Raw genomic sequence first — 15,340 nt, 5'->3', positions numbered from 1 at the left:
TCTAGGGGCAATTAATCTACCAGCATGTCTTTGGAGAGTGAGAAGAAACCCATGCAGGCACATGGGAAATATGCAAATTCCAGGCATGTAGTGCCATGGTTGGGATTTGAACCGACTCTAGTTCTGCTAGGCAGAACTGTTAACTACTTAGCCACTGTTGTTCTTACCCATAATGGGTTTTTGCCTACTGTGATTCAAAGGGCCAGAAGAAGGTACCTGTGGTTTTGCTGATAAATACTAAGAAACAGAACATATAAGCAAACACATGTAAAATTTTATGAATGCAATTTGTGCATTTTTCTTTTTTATGATCAGAACAGATCCTAAAGATGTGAATGAATTGAGAAATAGATAATATCTTGAGGCATGTGCTAGATAAATTAAGGATTGAGTTTCTATCAATAGGACTGGAAAAAAATTGTGATGAAATTGGATTAAATTCCATGCTGGAATGTAAAGTAAATGTAAAACTCACACTAGGTGAATCTCTTCAAACAACATAAATATCCTCAATAAATTGGAACCAGGCCCACACATAACTGCAGTACATTTAGGGAGTAAAGATACATACAAATACATTTGGAACCACAGGGCTACTCATCACCATACCCCAGATTTGTTTGTATAGGATATTTTCAAACATGATAAATATTTTCCAGAACAATTTCAAGGCCTTGCAAAATGGGGCCATTGTTTGAGTTTTGCTCAAAATTGTTTTGACTGCAGCATTTCCATTCATATTATGGATATTGGTGTATAATGAGAGCATATCCATACTGGTCAAATAACAATCTGTGGACAGTTCAAACTAATGGAGTTTTGAAAGGAAGTGTTTAGTGTCCTGTAAGTTGAAAAGTAAAGCATTGAAGAGTTGCTGAAGGTGAGAGTCCATGAATTTTGGGAATGGTTGAGTGATGTCACCAGATCCTGACAATATTTCAGGGGACTGAAGCCTTTAGGGACTTTTGTTAATGCAGAAATTACCAGAAATGTGGGATAATCCACCAAGATGCATTTGGAAATATTTTCTGACAGCCAATCACCAATGATAGGGACCCCATCAGATGACTCAGTTTATTACAAACGCTGTTGGTCAAATTCATTGATATTTGCTGTTGGGTAGAGGAGTCCTCTAATCTTTGAGAATGCTTCTAACCTGTTAAGCATGGGTATTCATATCTTTCACTATAGTTCTGGCACTGGCAGACATGTTTTTATTTCACCCTGTTACTGTGTCTGACTTTATCAGTGTAGGAGGAAGGTTCGGTTTTTCTGGGCTATCAGTCTGTGGTCGCAGAGGTCTATGAATTGCACTTCTCTTGAAGTGTCATCATTAAATATTAATAACTATAGTTGCCTGATTACATATTCTGAAGCCTCTTGGTATTTTTAGGGCTCTATAATACTCTGATAGAGTTCAACCATGGATGCTTTCTTAATTTCTTTTAATCATGTAACAAATCTTCTGTGTTGTTGCTCCCAAAGGAAGAGGTTTGAAAGGGAATAAAATAGTTTCAATTTCTTCTGGATTAACAATGCTGACACCTGAATTGTCCTTCTTATGTGAGTCTATTGATTGCTGTAGCTATTCGCAGTAAAATACTGCATCACCACCAAAAACTTGTTGGATATATGGCCAGCAGAGAACAGCAAAGGTGCAGGCAGTGGTCACAACCAAAATAAATAAAAAAATGCAATATATCAAACCAGCCTACACAAATCTCATGCAGACCAATCTGTAAGGGTTAGATTCAATCTGCAAATGATGCCAGTCAGGGCATCTATCAGAACTTTTAGTTCCTCTTACACAGCTTTAGGCCGCCCCCACCCCCGAGCCTTACCACCAACATTTCCCAGGGCCTGCCCACTGGCCACCCCACTGAATCTGCCCACTGTCCATTCCACCTTGACCTTTAGTGTACCCACATTTATTTTAACACTCTTACAAATAAATGAAAATGAATAGTGTATTCCAAGTCATCAGTGCTTTCAAGATTTAACAGTAAGGAATTATAGTTTGGCCAAAAAATATGAAGCCTGCCACCATGACAAGGTGGACTTTTTTGAGCAGGACCCTACATTAACATTAACTTTTCAATGCCCCTCCAAGCTATACTTCCCTAGCAGATCTAAGAAAACAAAAAAACTCCAAAACAAAAAACAAATATGTTCAATGAGACAGGCCAATCCAGCAAAGAGACTCCCCATATATTCAGCAAAGAGACACCCCATATCTTTAGTAAAGAGACAGCCTGTCACGAATGTCACGTCTACCCCAATGCAGGTGGTCAGACACTAAAGCTAGCTACTGTGTGCTTCACCTATAGCAGCCCCCTTTCCCTTAAGGCAAGCAGGCCTACAGGGACTTATCCACAATGCTATAGTCCCAGGCCACCACACCAGGGCAGACGTGAACAGAGCAAACAACAGACTAATTGTAGTTTAGCAGACAGATAGCGTGGTTCTATGATAGTCCAGGTAAAAGGCAGGCTGAGTTCAGGGAATAGTCCAATATCCAATCCAGGTCATACACAGGGAAATCCAACAGCAAAGCAGGGCAGACAAATGGGAGGCTTGATCAGGATTAATGCAGGTAACTCTTTCTCTATCACAAGCAAGGGATAGAGTGTTCGGTTTGCTTATATCAGGTGACTGACCAAATCAATTACCTTCAGGTGAACACAGACAGGGAGAATGCAACAGCCAACACCCGGATGCTGGAATGAGGAGCAGGAACACTAAGTGATCCTGACACAGCCTAATCCAGCAAAGGGACACGCCCATATATTCAGCAAAGAGACATCTCAATCCAGTAGAGACATCGACATATATTCAGCGAAGAGACAGCCCAATCCAGCAAAGAAGCATCCCCATATATTCAGCAAAGAGACATCCCCATATATGTGGACAGAGCATCCACAGCGAGCACTGAGCAGTCCTGCAAGCTACACGCAGTACAGCTCTTCCAGACGGCTGAGATGTGACTGGTGTGGCACCCAAACCAGCATCCAGTCTGCAGGAAGAGGTGAAGTGCAGATGATATCACTTCTCCTTCCCCCTGCAGCCAGAACTAAGTAATCTGTAATGGCTCTCGCCATGGCCGCCCTGCTTTAGCAACTGCTACTTACTACAGTTGTAACAACCCAGTCTCATTGGTTGGTACCCAGACGGCAGTGCCAAGACAAGTTTATTTAATACCCAATGTAAAGATGCCAAACTGCGCCCCCCCCACCCCCCCCAACGTGATGTGCGCACCTGGTCGTCTTTTGCAGCCGAGATTCCCTTTTAGGTGTCAGCACTCTTCAACACTCAACATCACTATGCAGCTCCAGGCCCACTATTCAGGTTTCATGTGTACCTGGAAGTAGGCAGCGATGTCATTGGTCCTCCCTGCTATGTGTTCTTTGCCTGTGTCAGTCTCCTTGCACTGACTGTAAATAGTGCATTACCAGTCAGAAGCAAAACAAATAGCAGAGCACACATGAGGTGAGGAAGGCACAGCTTTCCACGTGATACCTCCTTCCTCACATGAAAACACTGCCCAGATAGCAAGGATAACTTGCCAGAAATGTGTGGCAGTGTTGAATTATAAGTCTGTTAACTTGCTGCACATTTTCACTGGCAAGTTGTACACTTGCAGAGCACTTGAAGCACACGTTCTAGTTGACACTTTTCCAATTTGTAGCAAATTTGCGTGCAAGTCTCTAGCAAGAACAAAGTTTCAGTGGTGAGTAGGGATGAGCCCGATGTTCGAGTTGAACGTAAGTTCGACTCGAACATCGGGTGTTCGCCTGTTCGCCAAATAGCGAACAATTTGGGGTGTTTGCGGCAAACATCCGTATGGCTTCCCCGTAGCGTCAGAGGGGGACGGGGTCACCCGGTTACATCAGAGGGGGGCCGAGAGAGGTGGCCCCCCTCTTTTCCTCTGGCCTGACAGGTTGCGTGCTTAGATAAGGGTTTGGTATGGATTTTTGGGGGGACCCCCATGACATTTTTTAAAAAATGTTGGCACAGGGTTCCCCGTAAAGGAGGTCTTGATCTCCACTACAAGGCGGGGTTCCCCTTAAAGGAGGTCTTGATCTCCACTACTAGGCTTTCCCCTATTTTTGCGACCCTGGCCAGACCTCTCCTGAGCCTAGGTGACCACCCCTTGGTATCCAGCATTGCTCTTTTTTGCCACCCATCTGCCCCACACATACCAAGTCAAAATCTATAGTCTTGTTTTTAAATGCTCCCTACTCTTTGCAGAACATCTGTCCATTTTCACCCAGGTCATTGGTTTGTGTTGTCCAGGTGGGCTAAGCAGGGGTGCAATTAGAAATTGTGGGAGGCTTGTTAAGCCTACCTGACAGGGCAGCCCCTCCCTCCACTATACATATACAGCCACCCCTACACACATGGCTCCCCCACACCTGTACACACGTTTCACCCCCTACATCTGTACACACACTCCTGTATACACACAGCACCCCTACACCTGTAGACACACACACTGTATGCACACATAGATTGCCCCACATCTGTATATACACAAACTCCCTACACACCTGTACACACATAGCTCCCCCACACCTATACATACAGTCTCCAACACCTGAAAACACTCAGTCCCCCTCACCATTGGTGCACTCACCCCCCTGCACCCATACACACTCAGCCCCCCCACACCTGCACACACTCAGCCCTCCCCTCACACCTGTACACACGCAGACCCCCCTCACATCTGTATGCATTCATCCCACCCACACCTGTACACACTCAGCCCCCCTCAAAACTGTACACACTCAGCCCCCCGTCACACCTGTATATAAGTCAGCCCCCACACACATCTGTAAAAACACACAGCTCTGGCCCCCCGTCCACAAACAGTTCCCTCTCTTCACTTGTACACACAGCCCCTACTTGTAAAGGAGGTCTTCCTAGTCCTAGCTTTTGTTTACACAAAGCTGACACATGTTGCTGATTTGTTGCTGAGACACAGAGAGGAGCTGGAGCCAAGCACAGTGCAGAATACAGTACAGGCAGCACACACAAGGAGTGCACATGTACGAAATAGCCAGAGGTGGCAGTAATGAGCCAGATGTAAGCTCAATTACACAAATCAGGAACAGCTGCTAACTCCTCTTCTGTAGTGCACCTATATAGAAAGCCAGCGCAGCCATGCTGGGCCCCTGCCTTCTCCTGTCCCTGCCAGGCACTCGGGCTTCTTGTGATGCCCAGGCCTCCTAAATGTGTATGGGCTGTATATAATTATTATTATACACGATCTATATAGTGCCAACAGTTTACGCAGCGCTTTACAATGTAGAGGGGGGACAGCACAATTACATTACAGTTCAATACAGAAGGGACAGGAGGGCCCTGCTCGTAGAGCTTACATTCTAAAGGGAGGGGTACAAAAGGTAATAGATGCGGGCAATGATTTGATGGGGGTGGCTCAGGGACAGTTGTTAGGTGGGTGTGGGATAGGCTTCCCTGAATAAGTGAGTTTTTGGGATCTCCTAAAGGTGGACAGGTTAGGGGCCGTGTGTGTGTGTATATATATATTTTATATTATATATATATATATATATATATATATATATATATATATATATATATATATATCTTACTTTGTCATAGCAGATTATCGGGGGTGTACAGGTTTGAGAAATGAACTGGGTAAAAAACTGTGACTCTGGTGTATTATGTTTGTTTTTTGTTTGATTATTTAGTGATTAACTATATACTATACATTCTACTGTTATGACATTTTTTATCAGTTCTATTTACTATTTTTTTAATAACAACTCTTGAAAATTAGTGAAATGTCTACAATCTATTTTTTTCAGTCATGGTTTTTAAAATCCAGTTGATTGGTAGCTGTCTACAGAACATCATAATGGTTTCATACAAATATATTAATGTATATAATATTTATTTTACTCAGGTGTCAGCAGTGTGAAGTATTTCTGCAAAAATATCTGGTACGATTTATATCTCCCTGAGTTTTCCTTTTTCCAAGTGTTTAGTGATGTTACTGGAATCCATTGAGATATTGATCTGTCTTTCACAGGATGTTACCTGTTCTCTTACTTGTGGCTGACTAATGTGTTTGCTGTAATTTATTTATCTGATCATGTCTCTTTTGTCGCTATTTTAGTGCACTTTAAGTTTAGCTGTTTTGCTTTGCAAAAAAATAAGTTGAGGTGGCAATAGAAAGGGCAAATCTATAGTTGCAACTATCATTAAAACCTGTAGAAACTGTATCTTCCAAAAAGTTGTGTTTAAAAATTAATATTTGAAAATAAATTGAAAGCTATAAAAGGGAAATCTATCCTGTTTTCTATTTTCAAATAATCCTTTTGTTATTTCATATACATTTAAAAGGAAGAGAAAATGGGACAAAGAATGGAAGTCGCTGATATATCCCAAAATGTGTTTGTGTCTGTAAATTTTTCAGTTCACTTATAGATCCTAGTGCATTTGGAGAATGTATTTTTTTGTTTTTGTTTTGTTTTTTTATTTTGGTCTGATCAAAATTTTATACATATTTAGCTTGTTATAATTGCGTATCTTCTCAGCACTTAATTTAAATAAGACAGCAGGGAGGTTTTGTTAGCTGCTAAGTTGAATTACGGTTCATAAAATACCTTTTACCATACAACATGAGCCATTTTATCCTTTTTTAAGAGAATTTTCTTTAAAGAAATATTGCTTTTGAGCTTTGTAGTTATGAAATTGGTAGCTGTCTGTTCCCAACAGAGTTTATATATTTTACAATTTGTTCAATAGCAATAAATTTTACAAGCAAAGAAAAAGAATATATATGTAGTGGTTATATTACTAAAGGTGCCCATTTAGCAATATCAAAAGGTACATTTTTGCATTTTAAAGAAATAAAAATCCTGTTTTCTTCAGGAAGATACAGATTTTATAGAATAGGTAAATTATTTTATAATATCCCCTTTTCAAGGTAAAAACAAAAATTAAAAGCTTGAGATATATGGGTGATGTGTTGAAATAAATAACATCCTAAATACACTCTGAGTTGTCATGAGGGGTGAGCCAAACCATCAATTAGAGAGGGTCCTCACTGATAGGGCCCCAGATGTATAGTGACATGTTCTAGATGCCCTAACGGACAGCACACCTTCTCTCTCGGAGCACTGCAGGCACAGAGAAAATGGGGGAAGTGATGTCCAGGAAGCTGATTGACCTTTGTTTCAGGAAGATACTCAAATTTTTCTGGCTGAGAGCTGCAGATCTACCTTCCAACTCACAAGTGACAACCTTCTCATAACAGAGACAGCTAATCAATATGATTTCTAGGGCTATAAACTATTTGGAGTTCCCTCTGGCCAGTCAGTAAGCTCACTGGAGCACAGAACTGAAGGAAGAACTGGATTTGGCTTATTCTCCTCCAACTCTGTAGCACCTCCCTCTGGCCACTGGTTTGTGGTCAGCCGGCAGTGCAAAAACTAAGGGGGATGGGGTAAAGGAAGAAAGACTGGGCTCCAGTGACCTGTAGTTTATTATCTTTATTGTCCATTTTCTGCCCACATACTACCACCATTATCTCTTCATTGCTCATATATGGTTACAATTGTCCATGCGTTGCCTGTGTATTACCACCACTGCATGCTTGTTGCCCATGCATTTTCATGTTTGGCTATCAACTTTACCATCTGCTGCTTGTGTTTTGCCAGCAGTGCATATTTGTTACCTTTAAATTGCTTCCATTGCCTATTTTTTGCCCATGTATTGTCAAAATTGCCTGTTTGTTGCCCACGTGTTGTCAAGATTGCCAGTTTGTTGCATACATATTGTTATGATTGCCATTGTGATGCTCATGAGCTAAACATACCTAGGTTTCATTCAACGTGGGTTCTGTAAACTTTACTGAAGTTGGCGTGATAAATCCGAACCCAGCTGAAGTTGAAGGGAGCAGAATGTTAAAAAACAGCAATGGCTATTATCTAGACTAACAGACAAGGGACTGTCAAACAAATGTCATTGAGGCTGGACATTGACCTGGGGAATGCAAATACAAAAAAAATGAAAGTGGATTTTTGGGGTTCCAAAGACACAACACCAATGAATTAAACATTACAAGTTTATTACAAAAATATAACAAAGAAAAGACCAGGAATATTCATTAAAAAGAAGGTGTTCCTGCCTACTGCAGATATAGTGAAGAGAGTCCTCCCATGCATACATTTCAGCCCCACATCAATTAGACATACTCATAAATTGTGTATATGTTACCCACTTCCCACCCTTAGGATGTACCCGTATGTCCTAGGGTTTCAGAGGTTATACCAGGGTCATGGCTCTGGCTGCAGTCATGACCCCAGTATATATATTCTTTTCATTCGGCAATGCTGAATAATGAAAAGTGAACTGAGAGACTATAGAGCCACTGGATTGCTTTTACAAGTGGCAGAAGGGGGTCTCCCCCTTCCGCTGCCTTCCACAGGGGGGCCTCAAACCAACAATTTTACTGGCTTACTATAGAGATGAAAGGAGGAACGGAAGCTCCACAATCGGTTCTATGGTCCATGAAACTGAAAGCAATAGGCATTTTGTTTTACAAGCCACTACTGGCTTGTAACAACATCTGATCAAACCAATCACAGTTTGATCAGATGCTTTTGAGGCCAGAGGGGAGATCTGGGGTCTAATAGTCCCCAGATTCTCCATAAAGAGGGCCTGTCACAGCCTATGCTATCAAAAGGGATGTTAATCCTTTGTGATAGCAATAAAGTTGATTACAAAAACAAAAAACAAAAAAAGAGAAAATGCAATACACACAAAGGCAAAGTAATATGCCGGTCCCGCCTGCATATTTTATTTTATTTTTATTTTTTTATTTCCGCAAACGCCATAGCGAGAGCAATAATTCTAGCATCAGATCTGCTGTGTGCCGGGGAGCCTCGATTAGCCACAGATGGGGGAGGCAAAAAACACACATCACAGCATGACCATATGGTTCTAATTTCAAAGAAATATAATAATTCTGCTAGAAAAGGTAAATATAATTGGAAATTGGAGCAATACACGCCTTCGCAGTCATAACTTTCCATCTTGCCAGCTCCTACGTTCCATCTAGCTCAGCTGCATCACACTGCGCAGCTACTTGGACATCCTCTATGTGGTGCATTCGTAGTCTGGCCAGACCAGCATACCTGCACTTGCTTGCCCTTTTGTTGTGCCGCCGACCATGACGACGTCTGACGCCACCGCGCCGATCATGCAGTGGCGCCGGGCGCCGCATTAGCTGGGGGAACGCCCCCTTGTCAGGTCAGCGTCGTCTACACATTTCTCTAGGCACAGCTGATCAGCATATTTCACTTTGCTGAGAGCATTACGTACCTCTTAGCGCTTGCACCTTGTTCCAGCTTACTCCAATAAACTAATTAACTGATCCACTGACCCATCTTGGCTTAAATACTCCTCTCATGCAACAGTTTTCCGCTGCTCAGCCAGGATTCAGTCACACATTTAGCCTGTTCAAACAAGGTGAGTACTTTTTTCAGTGGAAAAAAAGTTTTATATGAATCTCATTATGTATATCCTTTGCATGGAAGGTGTTTTTATTTCTTTACACCTTCTTACTTCTATATCTGTGCTTTAATATTTGCCCTTCTCTATAGCCTATTCCCTTTGCTGTAATCCAGCTAAATTTGGGATTTCTTGATATATTACTATATATATCTTTTCTACTTTTGACTGCAACTGATGTACATAAATGACTCATTACTAGTTTCAGAATGAACATACATTCACTGATACCATTTTTATTTCATTTTATGTCAGATTGGCGTTTCCCTGACTTTATGGTTGTTCCTTGTGAGATTTGATTTGCTGCCTGATGATGGAGGCAATACATACCACAGCATACTCTGAAGCATAGTCTGGGAACGTTCCAGTCTAAGGCTTTTACTCAATGTCCACTAATCCGATGATCAGCTATCTAACTGACCGAATCACATGTTTCTGGCACAACATTGCTATTTAACATTCTTTGAGACCTGAGGCTCTGTCGCTCTTTAATGTGGCTTGTGCACTATTCCAAAAAGGATATTGAAATTGTGAGTATCGTTTTTATCTCATGTTCTGATGCTCTGCTATATTCATACACAAAGTCACTATGCTAAGTAAACATATGTTTCATTATACTGAAAACAAACATTTTTCTTTATTAGACATAAACAGTTTTCTTCCACTTAACCCCTAAGGAAGGAAATGAATACTTTTATTCCTATTCCCCCGTTTTTTCCGAAACATGTTGGGATTTTTTGTGATCATATCATCCGCATGACCCCTCTTCTGGAGTCTATATGTGATCCAACAAACGAGCAACTGTATATGCAATATATATCCTATTCTATGTTTTTAGGAATATTTAAATTGTATTTTGTAATTGCTACTTTGTAATAAAATGTGTTTGTTTTATATACTCTGATACTTTTGCTTCTATCCCTTACTCATACTCCTACCTGTACAATCCCTCTAAGGGCATCCCTTTTTCCAAATTTTTATAACATGGGATGTGCCAGAAGTTTTTTGGGAATTAACTCTTAGGTGCTTTCTCCTTATCCATATATTTCCCCCCCCCGTATGAAATGGTAACGGGGTACAAATATACCCCTACCATTTCACAAAAAAAGTGCTAAAAACGACAAGATGTAGCTTGGGGACAAGTTCTTTATTAAAAATTAAAAAAAAAAAATGTCCCAAGATGTCCATTCATCTTCTTATATCGCTCCGCCGATGGACCAAAAAAGAAAAAAAATCTGCCATGATCCGCCTCCATGGGAGGCTTCCACTGTGGGGCGGGAGATCTGGGGGTCCCCTTGTTAAAGGGGCTTCCAGATTCCAATAAGCCCCCCGCCCACAGACCCCCACAACCACTGGGCAAGGGTTGTGGGGATGAGGCTACCCCAAAGCCTCATCCCCATTTTGGGGGAGACCCCTACGCCATTTTTTTTTAAATTTTGGATCGATGTTCCCCTTAATATTCATACCAGACCCAAAGGGCCTGGTAATGGACTGGGGGATCCCATGCTCTTTTATTCAATGAGTTTTATCTATATTGCCGAGACCCAACAATTCATTACAGCCACGATCAGTTTTCAATGACAATTTTTCCTTTAGAAATGTCATTTTGCTTTGGTACTGTTCTAAACATGGGAAAAATGCGCCACTTGACAGGCATACTATAGACACCCCCCAGGCACGATATTTAAAGGAATATTTCATTTTTATTGTTTCACTTTAAACATTAACAAAATCACTGCTCCCGAAAAAACGGCTGTTTCAAAAAAAAAATTTGCATTGATACATGTTCCCTGGGGCAGGACCCAGGTCCCCAAATACTTTTTATGACAATAACTTGCATATAAGCCTTTAAAATTAGCACTTTTGATTAATCATGTTTGTGTCCCATAGACGTTAACGATGTTCGTGTGTTCTGCCAAACTTTTTGCCTGTTCGGTATGTGCTGGTGCAAACCGAACTGGGGGATGTTCAGCTCATCCCTATTAAGAAGTAGAAAAGTGTAAATGTAGGTCCTTGTTGGGGACATTCTAAAGGCAGGTGTCAGCGCTTAAATGGTCTGAAGGCAACAGCATGCAATTAGTGTCAATATACAAACACCAAAAATACATATAAAAGCAGCACTGTGTAAATAAACAAAATAAAATATAATAATATAGTAATAATAATGAACACTCTATATCAAGTTAAAAAGATGCATAAACAATAAACATAGTGATAGTCATGTAAAAACGATCACTAAATAAAACATAAATCCCTTGTGTAAAATAAACAATTCCAATGTGATTGATCAGCAATTTCAACGTTTCACCCTATGTCACCCTATGTCACCCTTGTCACCACCAAATATACTAATTGCAAACTCACCAGAACCAGTTGCTGTCTAAATTATAGGACAGCAAAAGCACATTCAATGATCACTGGTCTTACTTATGGGGGTGCAAATGGTAATTTATGGATGTGGATGATTTTCCAATCTCACAGTTGCAGCCATCAGGAAAACTCCTCCTCACTGGACAAACACCCTCCAGCCTCACACCCACTCACTGGACAAACACCCACCAGCAGGAATCTGCAACTAAATCAATGCTGAGCTACGACTGATTCAAATTCTGTGTGAAGAATAGCTGGTTGTTAAGGAGCGAGCCAGGAAGCAATCTGTCACGTCCTTAACAACCGACTCATCAACTGACAGCGGGCTTCCCGCTGACAGCTGAATATAAACAGAATTGCCTGCAAATAAAAATCCTGAAAAAAAACAGCGTGGGGTCCCCCAATCCATACCAGGACCCCCCATGTTGAGAGCATGTGGCCAAGTATAGTTCAGGAGGAGGGTGCTCACCCATTCCCAACTTTCCTGGCCTGCCAAGCTCAGATAAGGGTCTGGTATTGATTTTGGGGGGGACCACACGCCATTTAAAAAAAAAAAAATTTGGTGTGGAGTTCCGCTTAAAATCCAGACCAGATCTAAGCATCTGGTATGGATTTTGGGGGTGACCCCATGCAATTTTAATTTTTAATTTTGACGTGGAGTTCCCCTTAAAATCCATACAGAGGGCTTTTTTATTCTTTTATGCTAGTATGAACAAGTAATGCTAAAAATACAAAACAGATCTCAAATATCTGAAAAAGAATTGGTCCATTGACGCAATATCAAACCAATTCGCTCATTTAACTTCATATAATCCTGTGTGTTTGCTATTGATAGGTGCTCCTGTCTCTGTCGGCTTTGCCTGATTTCAGAGCGCCACACTGCACTCACGTGACCAGCTGGCTCTCTCCTCCCCCCATCTGACAGCTGCAGTGGGTGGGGCTGAGATTCTCCCACTGATGTCAGTCAGGACAGGAGAAGGAGAGGAGGAGAGAGCTGGCCGGTCACCTGAGCACCGAGCGGTGCTCTTAAATCAGGTAAAGCCAGCATTTTTTTATAAAACACAGATACAGGCGCACATATCATTAGCAAACACACAAGATTTATATAGGATTTTGAATGTTATTTCAGCAACAGGAGGGGAGGGGGTGGGCACTTGACACAGCGCAGATAGGCAGGGAGGGAGGGGGGAGAGAGGACAGAAGAGAGACAGGAGAGCTGCGGATGACGGAGGCATGTAAACTGACCACAGTGTCAGAGCTCAGAAGCCATGATAAACCATGGTCAGTTTACAGAGGGGAGGGCAGAACCAGGCAGGATCAGAGAGGTATTTCAGGTGTTACAGAGGGCCACATTACACAGCACAAGAACTTTGCTTTATAACATTCTTTAAAGGAACAGGCTCTTTTTTTTTTTTTTTTAGGGTAACAAAGTCTTTAACAACCATGACAGGATTTTGAGAGTGAACCCCATGCCAACATTTTAAAAAAGTGGCATAAGGGTCGCCCCCCAAAATCCATACAAGATCCTTATCAAAGCATGCAGCCCGGCAGGCCAGGAAGGGGAAGCCCACTTACAAATGATAAGTTAACAGTTGTTAAGAATGCAGTGGCCGGCTTCCCGGCCCACTCCTTCACAACCAGTTATGCCGCGTACACACGGTCGGACTTTTCGTCTACAAAAGTCCAACGGACGCTGACGGACTAAAGCTGGCTGGTAATCCGATCGTGTGTGGGCTTCTCCGGACTTTCAACGTACTTTTTTAGCCTCAAATCTGACGGACTTTAGATTTGAAGCATGCTTCAAATCTTTACGTCGTAACTACGACGGACCCCGAAGTCCGCTCGTCTGTATGCTAGTCCGACGGACAAAAAAACGACGCATGCTCATAAGCAAAAACTAAACGGAAGCACTCGGTCTAGTAAAACTAGTGTTCGTATTGTAGGTAGCACATTCATCACGCTGCAAAATCTGTGATCGTTGAATGCAGCGCATTTTATTTCTTCTTTACGAAGGCTCTAAAGAACGAAGGTGTTTTGCTGTTCATAATCAGAGTTCTCCCAAACTGATTTCTGGATTCTTTTTCTCTTTGATCTCATGAATGATATAGTATGCATTTTAAAAACAATGTTTCCATACTAATAATACTTTTTCCCCTTTTTTTTTTTTTTTTTTTTTTTAGGTTTGTAAAGTTACCACAAAGAACCCATTATTCTGTTTTTTTTTTTATAGTGATTATTTTTTAGTTTTTAGATAAAGTTAACCCAAAGCACCGTTTTTGGTTATGTAAATTTTTTTATTTTCAAGACTTACCACTTGAACATTATTAACATTAGTAATGTATTTTTGGTGTGTTTTTTCCAAACTCAATGAGATTGTTGTCCCTTGTTAATTTAACATTGTGTGTAAAATCAATGATTTTAAAGAAAACACATAAAGTCTTTTGCTAAACTCAAAAAAGATCCATTTATTCATGGTCAAAATAAAATAAAGAGGAAGTCAACGCTGGAAAAAGTAGGTGTACCAGAAAATTGGGATCTTGCGGAGTCCATATAAGAGGGAGCACAATCTGGTCCAAGAATCCCAGAGATCAACAGCACCAGCAGATGATCTAGATGTCCCCAGACTGTGGTCCTACAACAGCCTGCGTCTTCTGTCAGACCAGACTGAACCCAGGTCATCACTTTCTTCTCTTCCCTGCAGCCTTTCCTCCACGCTGCCCTGCAGCCTTCCCTGTAGCCTTCTTTTGAGGCTGTGGCTCTGGTGTTTCAGTTGTGGCAGGAGGAGGAGGAGGAGGAGGAGGAGGGGGGGCTGCCTCATGTAGTTGGGTGTTTTGTGTTAGCGTGCCCTGCAGCCCCTTATGGATTGTTTCCCCAAATAGGCGCTCACAAATGAGGCGCTGCTCCCAATCTGAAGAAGCCTGCTGGCTAAGTAGCAGCCATAGGATTCTTCCGCTTCGGGGGGGCTCCTTAAAAAACGGGTGGCCTCTTGCATGAGGCGCAGGGATGCGTTCTGTGTGACCATCCCCTTCCTGGCCCTTTTTTTGGGAAGGTGGAGGGGAGGCACTTGGGATTCGGTCAGGCTCCTACTGGGCCCAGCCACCTCACTTGGCCCAGCCACCTCACTGGGAGCAGCCACCTCACTGGGAGCAGCCACCTCACTGGGAGCAGCCACCTCCTGCCTGACACTGGGCCCAGCCTCCTCCAGGATGATGGTGAATCCGGCCTCCTCCAGGCTGTCCATGGGCCCGGTCTCCTCCTGCCTGCCACTTTCCCCACATTCCTCCTGGATGGACTCATCCTGTGTATAAAAAAAGGACAATAGTTTGAGTATATTTTTTTGGGTTCATCAATGACACACAGTTTGCTTCTCATGAATAGCAAATTCAATGTGAATACATCTCTTTAATAAAAGAGTCTAATCAGACAC

Source organism: Aquarana catesbeiana, linkage group LG02, assembly GCF_042186555.1.
Source record: "Aquarana catesbeiana isolate 2022-GZ linkage group LG02, ASM4218655v1, whole genome shotgun sequence".
Lineage (NCBI taxonomy): Eukaryota > Metazoa > Chordata > Amphibia > Anura > Ranidae > Aquarana > Aquarana catesbeiana.
Note: the sequence above shows the minus strand (reverse complement) of the source record.